The following is a 7,500-nucleotide window of genomic DNA, read 5'->3' as shown; positions in this document are numbered from 1 at the left end:
CTATTCATGCGTCCTGAGCCCCTAATGCTGTTTCTCCAGAGAACGATAAACAGACACACAAGTTCAATATAATAGTCATATTAGGTAGATATAAAGCTTCTAACACGAAATTAAATATTGCATTTGTTATCGCAGAAATACTGAATATGACACAGATTATAATTCTGTTGTTATATAGCTGACAACACGAAGAAAATATCCAAGGCCTTCCCGTTTATTTTTTCTATTCAGTCAAATAATCACGAACCTTGAAGCCAGTGATCCAGTGAGCGCCTTTTGAATCTCATTCCGAAAAACAAACCAACTGAGTCTGCGTGATTATGCAGACAAGAACGTGTATGTAAGCTGGTCAATGGTAAACACTAAACCCTGAGCCACAAAAAGGGATTTAGTAAAAGTACTAGATATATGTATCTATATGTCATCTCCAGACTCGCGGTCTCCTCTCTCCCTTTCCCTCTTTCTGTCTGTTTTTCCGTCTGTCTGTCTGTCTCTCTCTCTCTCTCTCTCTCTCTCTCTCTCTCTCTCTCTCTCTCTCTCTCTCTCTCTCTCTCTCTCTCTCTCTCTCTCTCTCTCTCTCCCTCTCTCTCTCTCTCTCTCTCTCTCCTCTCTCTCTCTCTCTCTCTCTCTCTCTCTCTCTCTCTCTCTCTCTCGCATCTTCGAAAAGAGAAAGGCGGGCAGACGGGCTGGTCGGAATTTCAACGAGCGAAGTCGATTTTTTGTGTTTCGGATTCGTCCCTTCTTCCTCCTCAGCTGACATCTGGAGCACGAACAATTCCCCGTTGTTATTCCTTTCTTTCTCTCTTTTTTATTTCTATTCATTTATTTATTCATTTTTATTTTATATTATTTGTGTATATATATATATATATATATATATATTATATATATATATATATATATATATATATATATATATATATATATATATATATATTTTTTTTTTTTTTTTTTTCTTCTTCTTTTTATTTTTATAAATAAATAAATATATATATAAATAAATATATATATATATATATATATATATATATATATATATATATATATATATATATATATATATATATATATATTTTATCCATCGGCGGTAAATGGTCTAGTTTCAAGTCACGGCTGATATTCTCTACGGTGACATTGCCTGATTTGAAGTATATTGAATTTCCATTTAAAGATTAAAAAGCTGGTGTAACTTTATATTTTCGCGAAGATGGTTCAACATTTTCTCCGACGTTTTCTTTTGCTTTTGATCCTCCATAAGAAGAGAAAGCAACACCTCAAATCCCACGAGATAATTGTCAAAGGGTAAAACGTTTCTAAACGTTGCCAACCGCCGCGTGTGTTCGGATGACTTTCTCTACTACGTGATTTATCTGTCTCTGTCTCTCTGTCTGTCTCTGTCTGCCTCTCTTCTCTCTCTCTCTCTCTCTCTCTCTCTCTCTCTCTCTCTCTCTCTCTCTCTCTCTCTCTCTCTTCTCTCTCTCTCTCTCTCTCTCTCTCTCTCTCTCTCTCTCTCTCTCTCTCTCTCTCTCTCTCTCTCTCTCTCTCTCTCTGAATCTTTATCTCTCTCTCTCTCTCTCTCTCTCTCAATCTTTTTCTCTCTCTCTCTCTCTCTCTCTCTCTCTCTCTCTCTCTCTCTCTCTCTCTCTCTCTCTTCCTCCCTCCCCCCTCTCTCTCATATCCCATGAAATTGAACGTTTTAAAGTCATTGGATATTCCAAACTCAAATAACAATATCACACGACCGTTGGATTCGTCTCCTTCATTATCTCGCGAGCACTTTGATGCCGTCATCAGGGATTCATCAAATAGAGTTTCTGATGATTTTTGCGAAGGAATTCACACTTGGTCAAGTTGGTGTGTGTATGTGTGTGATTGTGATTGGGTGTGTGTGATTGTGTGTGTGCGTGTGTGTGTTGTGTGTGTGTGTGTGTGTGTGTGTGTGTGTGTGTGTGTGTGTGTGTGTGTGTGTGTGTGTGTGTGTGTGTGTGTGTGCATGCGTGCTTTTGACACTCCACGGGGATACGCGAAAGTGAGTTTGGAGCACTGATGCACTTATTACAGAAAACGTAATACAGCAACTCAGGGAAGAAGACACAAGCGTACAAAAGAACACCATGATGTGTGAAAAGAAGCGAGAGGAGAACTGATTAAGAGCAAAAGCTTTTCTCACGAGACGTCAGTGCTTCGTGTCCGCTCTCCGCTCACGCTCTCGAACCCAATCAAATTTGCCGCCAACGCTGTTACGACGACTTCGCTCAGGCAGGTCGCCACGTGGCCAGCGTTCGGACGCAGGGCAACTTTTGCGAAAGTCGTTCCTTTCGTACATGAGCAATATGTTCTGGAAAAATAGACTCGCCTTCTCCCATTTGCCCTGAAACGCATTTTTTTCTTTCTTTTTATTCTTTATCTTCTTCTTTTTCCTCTCTATCTCTCTCTCTCTCTCGCCCATGCGCCCCCCCCTACGCGTATACTCTTTTTTGGGGGAATGCTAATCAACCTAAGAGATTTAAAGATTGGATTTGCTGACTTTAGGCAAAGAAGTTCAAGAGAAAATTTATTTTTGAAGTTTTAGTTTCGCAAAGGCTTACTGGGCAGAGATAAAAGAACACAGCGTAAGATAGTTACCGAAGGACTAGGTAAGGATTTTGTGAGCATCGAAGTACACCAGAGAAGTAGAACGTGGGGTTGAATCGTAAAAAATTACTGTACCTGATGGCGATTATCAGAAATAACGAACGGATTTTTTATGGTGATTAGCTATAATACGGACTTAGCATGAATTAAATAGAAATTGGTGTTCTAAACTGCAGGCAACATCAGAGAAACAGGACAAGGACCAAATCGGAGGTAATTGCAGTGAAGCTGGAGCAATGGTTATGACAATGATGGCAAAAGGAAATCTTTTATTGTGACTGAATATGTACATGACGTGCATTACTGAAATCAACAAAGTGCCAACATTATATACGACCATTTTGAACTAAAACTTGAATAGATGAATATTCCTAAACCCTTGTTTACTTGCTAGATGTGTAAACAGCTACTATGTCTTCATTTTGCACTTTCGCGAAGAATATTCACAAAAGTTCTAAGTGTTCGCTATACTGTAATAAATGAATATATGAATGAATGAACAGGTAAATAGATAGATAAATAAATAATAAATGGGGTTTTGTAAACGATCAGAGGTACTGTACGTCAACTTCTCTCAGACTAAATAAGAAAATTCACGAAAGGATCTCAATCGAATATACATTACAGAAACAAACAGTGTTCGCTTGTTGTAATAAATAAGTCAATAAATGAATAAACGAATAATAAATGAAGCTTTGTAAACACTCAAAGGAACTCTAAATCAAACTCTTTCAGATTAAAAATCCTGCAATTGCCTCCAAATGGCTCTCCTGGAAATGAGCGTCCGGTTAGTACACAACATAATGGTTCAAGCGCCATCCATCAAGGGCGAAATCGTGCAACTAAAGCCTGCAATTGACGTTCCCGGAAGACTTGCAAGGGAAACACCTCGCCTGCAGAAACACATTCGTGCAACCCTACCTACGTAACAGCTCACCTTCCACCTTTTAGAAAACGATTTCCTAGTTCATTTTTATAGCGTTACATGAGGCGTTATTCCATCAGTACCAGTAAACAGTGATAAGGATATCCGCGTCTTTCTTCGCCAATAAAACAGGCCAGATTTTCCCTAGGCCTCCCAAGAACGCTGAAGCCTGAAGTCGTGCCCATGACAAGCTTTTCAGTCGAGGAAATGAACTGAAGGGTGAAATTCAGGTGGAAATCATTTCTCAGAAAGCTCTTACGGTTTCCCCCCTTTCATCATGTCCCCCTCATTAGTTGGAAAGCTTTCATACTTGCGAAAAGAAATTCATCAGGAAAAATGTGTAGGAAATGTGATAAGAGTGATAACTGAAGATGACAATGATGATGACGATGATGATTGCAATAATAATCATATTGATAATGGAAATGATACTAAGAGTGACGGGAATAATTCTAAAACTATTTTCTCCTCCTCATTATTGGTAAAAATGCTTATACTGCTAAAAATAGAAATGACAGTAATGATAACAAATATAATGATGAAAATGGTGATGTTGATAATGAAAAAATGATAATGAAAATGAAAAAAAGATAATGATAATAATAAGGATGATATAATAATAATAATGACAATGATGATGATAATAATGATGATGATGATAATGATGATGATGATAATGATAACAATAATGGTAATGATAATGTTTATGATGATGATGATGATAATGAATAATGATAATAATGATAATAATAATAATAATAATAATAATAATAATAATAATAATAATAATAACCATAATAACAATAATAATAATAATAATAATAATAAAATAAAAATAATAATAATAATAAAAATGACAATTATAACAATAGTAATGATAATAATAAGAGTAAAAACAGCTGTACGAATGATAATAATAATAACAGGGGTAATTGATAATGATAGGAGTGACAATGAATATAAAAATAATGATAATCATGATCAATAAAATTGTAATAATACTAGTTATGGTGATCATTATTTAGAAAGCAATACTATTCGTAAAACAGTAACAAGCCCAATGGTAAAAACAGCATAATCGATTCAAAATGTATTACAAAAAAAATAAAAAATCAATAAACGTTTCTGTACTTATTTGTTCCATATTTGGTTCAGTTTCGTAAAACGAAATAAAAGTCAACTAAAACGTTTTCCACACGGAACGCCACACAAAGCTTTCTCTGAATTTCATTTATCATCGATGAATTCAGGAATTGCTGTGTGAATGTACAGGTATATTTACAAACTCATACAGAAAAGTACCATTATCATCATCACCATCATTATCATCATTATCAATATTCTCATCATCTGTATTATCATAATAATAACAACAACAACAACAATAATAATAATAATAATAATAATAATAATAATTATAATGATTATAATATTGATAATAATAATAATGATAATGATGATGATGATGATGATGACAATAATAATGATAATAATAATAATAATAATAAGGATAATGATGATAATAATAGTGATAATGACAATGATGATAACGATCAAAATAATAATAACCATTATTAGAGTAATAATAATAATGGTTATCATTATTATCACCAACATTATTATCATAAAAATTATTATCATCATTATTATCATCATTATGATAATAATAGTAATAAAAATAATAATAATTATTATCAATATCAACATTATTATTATCATTGTTGTTGTTGTTGTTTTTGTTGTTGTTATTATTATTATTATTATTATTATTATTATTATTGTTATTATTATTATTATTATTATTATTATTATTACTATTATCATTATTATATTATTGTTGTCGTTGTTATTGTTATTATTATTATTATTATTATTATTATTATTATTATTATTATTATTATTATTATTATTATTATTATTATTATTATTATCCTTATTATTATTACCATTATCCTTGTTATCATTATTACTATTACTATCATTATTATTATTATTATTATTATATTATGATAATAATAATAATAGTGATAATAATAATAATAATAATAGTAATAATAATAATAGTAGTAGTAATAATAATAATGATGATGATAACAATACTACTACTACTACTACTACTACTACTACCTAATAATAATAATAATAATAATAATAATTATTATTATTATTATTATTATTATTATCATTATTATTATTATTATTACTTTTATTATTGTTATTATTATTTTTTGTTGTTGTTGTTATTATTGTTATTATTACCATTGTTATTATTACCATTGTTATTATCATCATTACCACAATTATTATTATCATTATTCCTCTTATTATTATTACTATCTTTATCACTGTTATTGTTATCATTAGCATCATTATCTTTATTATTTTCATTGTTATTGTTATTATCATTAACATATTATTATATTGCCCCGGCGCCTCTTTCGGGAGGAGGGAGGAAAGGGAGGGAACGAGGAGGAAGGAAGCACAGAAGGAGGGAGGAAGGAAAAGGCACAGGAAGGGAGCACTGAGGGAGTGAGTGAGGGAAGAAGGAGAGAAGAAATAAGGGAGTGAGTGATGGAGGAAACACCAAGAGAGAGAGAGAGAGAGAGAGAGAGAGAGAGAGAGAGAGAGAGAGAGAGAGAGAGAGAGAGAGAGAGAGAAAGAGAGAGAGAGAGAGAGAGAGAGAGAGAAAGGAAGGAGGAAGAAGGAAGGGAGAAAACACTGGAAGAGGAATCGAGGAAACACTGAGGGAGTGAGAAAGGACGTACTAAGGGAGGAAGGTAGGGGGAGAGGAAAAACTGAGGTAGCGAGTGAGGGAGGAAACACTGGAAGAGGAAGGGAGAAATCAGCGAGAGAGGGAGTTGAACTGGTCTAACACAGTAATATATCTAGGCTCAGATGTGTATGTGTGCGTCTCTGTGATACACATGTCATCTACATCTGTACATATAAAAATGGATACTTTAGCCAATCTATTTTCACCAAAGAACCGAGTAAGCAAGTAATAGGTGTGTATATTGCTACTATCCCTCTCTGAACATCACCCTTCCATACATCTAGTGTGGATGGAGTGTGCTGCAAGTGGGTCACCAGCGTGTGTGATGCGGCGTGCGTGATTAATTCTTTGGTAAACAGTATAGCGTTGTATGTAAATGAGATGAGGCCACCTCCCTCCCGTAACGGTAGTCTGCTTGTTTGTGGAAGTGGGATACGCATTTCATACATAGTCAGGGTACTTTTTTTGTTGTTTTGCTTTTCTGATTTACTTTGGACAAAGGTTATAATTCAGGAATCTATTGCTCTTGTAATCATTTCATGCGTTTCCTTAATTCACTGCTCCTCTTGTCTTGCATGTATCAAATTAAATGCATTCGTTTCACATCTGATTTTATTTCATTAATGTATTTATTTAGGTGTCTGCGTATTTATTTTCCGTTCCGTGTCGGTCTGCGTGATGCAATATGTATTGGACGGACGCGTACATATGTATGACTCTGTGTTTGCTGGTAATTCCGCTCTTGCATATTGTATTGGGAATATGTTATGGCCTTGATTAATTATTCTTTAATACATATGTATTTATTTATCTTTCTATCTATGTAGTAATTCTTTCATGGATATATATAATTCAAAGGCTTTTTCATAAATCGCTCCCTCCGTTTATTTATTCTTTTAATTTAAAATTACCTGCTAACTTGTGCGCTCTAAGTCACAAGTCAGAAGTCCGGGATTGTCAGCCATTGTGAGCCAAACGCGTGTTGCAAAATTAAAGAGATCACTGGAAACCTTTTTGCTTCTGTAGGCGGATGTGGGAGGGCGTGTCTTCATGCTAGTGTTGCTCTGTGTGTGTGTGTGTGTGTGTGTGTGTGTGTGTGTGTGTGTGTGTGTGTGTGTGTGTGTGTGTGTGTGTGTGTGTGTGTGTGTGTGTGTGTGTGTGTGTGTAT

General features: G+C 34.2%; 1 protein-coding gene across 1 annotated transcript in view; it reads left to right on the top strand.

Annotated features, from left to right (window-relative positions):
• The window catches only part of LOC119596317 (thyrostimulin alpha-2 subunit-like), a 117,793-nt gene that overhangs the window by 109,321 nt on the left and 972 nt on the right, over positions 1-7,500 (top strand). The gene's annotated exons all lie outside the window — the stretch shown is intronic.

Source organism: Penaeus monodon, chromosome 37 (assembly GCF_015228065.2).
Source record: "Penaeus monodon isolate SGIC_2016 chromosome 37, NSTDA_Pmon_1, whole genome shotgun sequence".
Taxonomy (NCBI): domain Eukaryota; kingdom Metazoa; phylum Arthropoda; class Malacostraca; order Decapoda; family Penaeidae; genus Penaeus; species Penaeus monodon.
The sequence above is the reverse complement of the archived record's forward strand: the minus strand, read 5'-3'. Positions and strand labels throughout refer to the sequence as shown.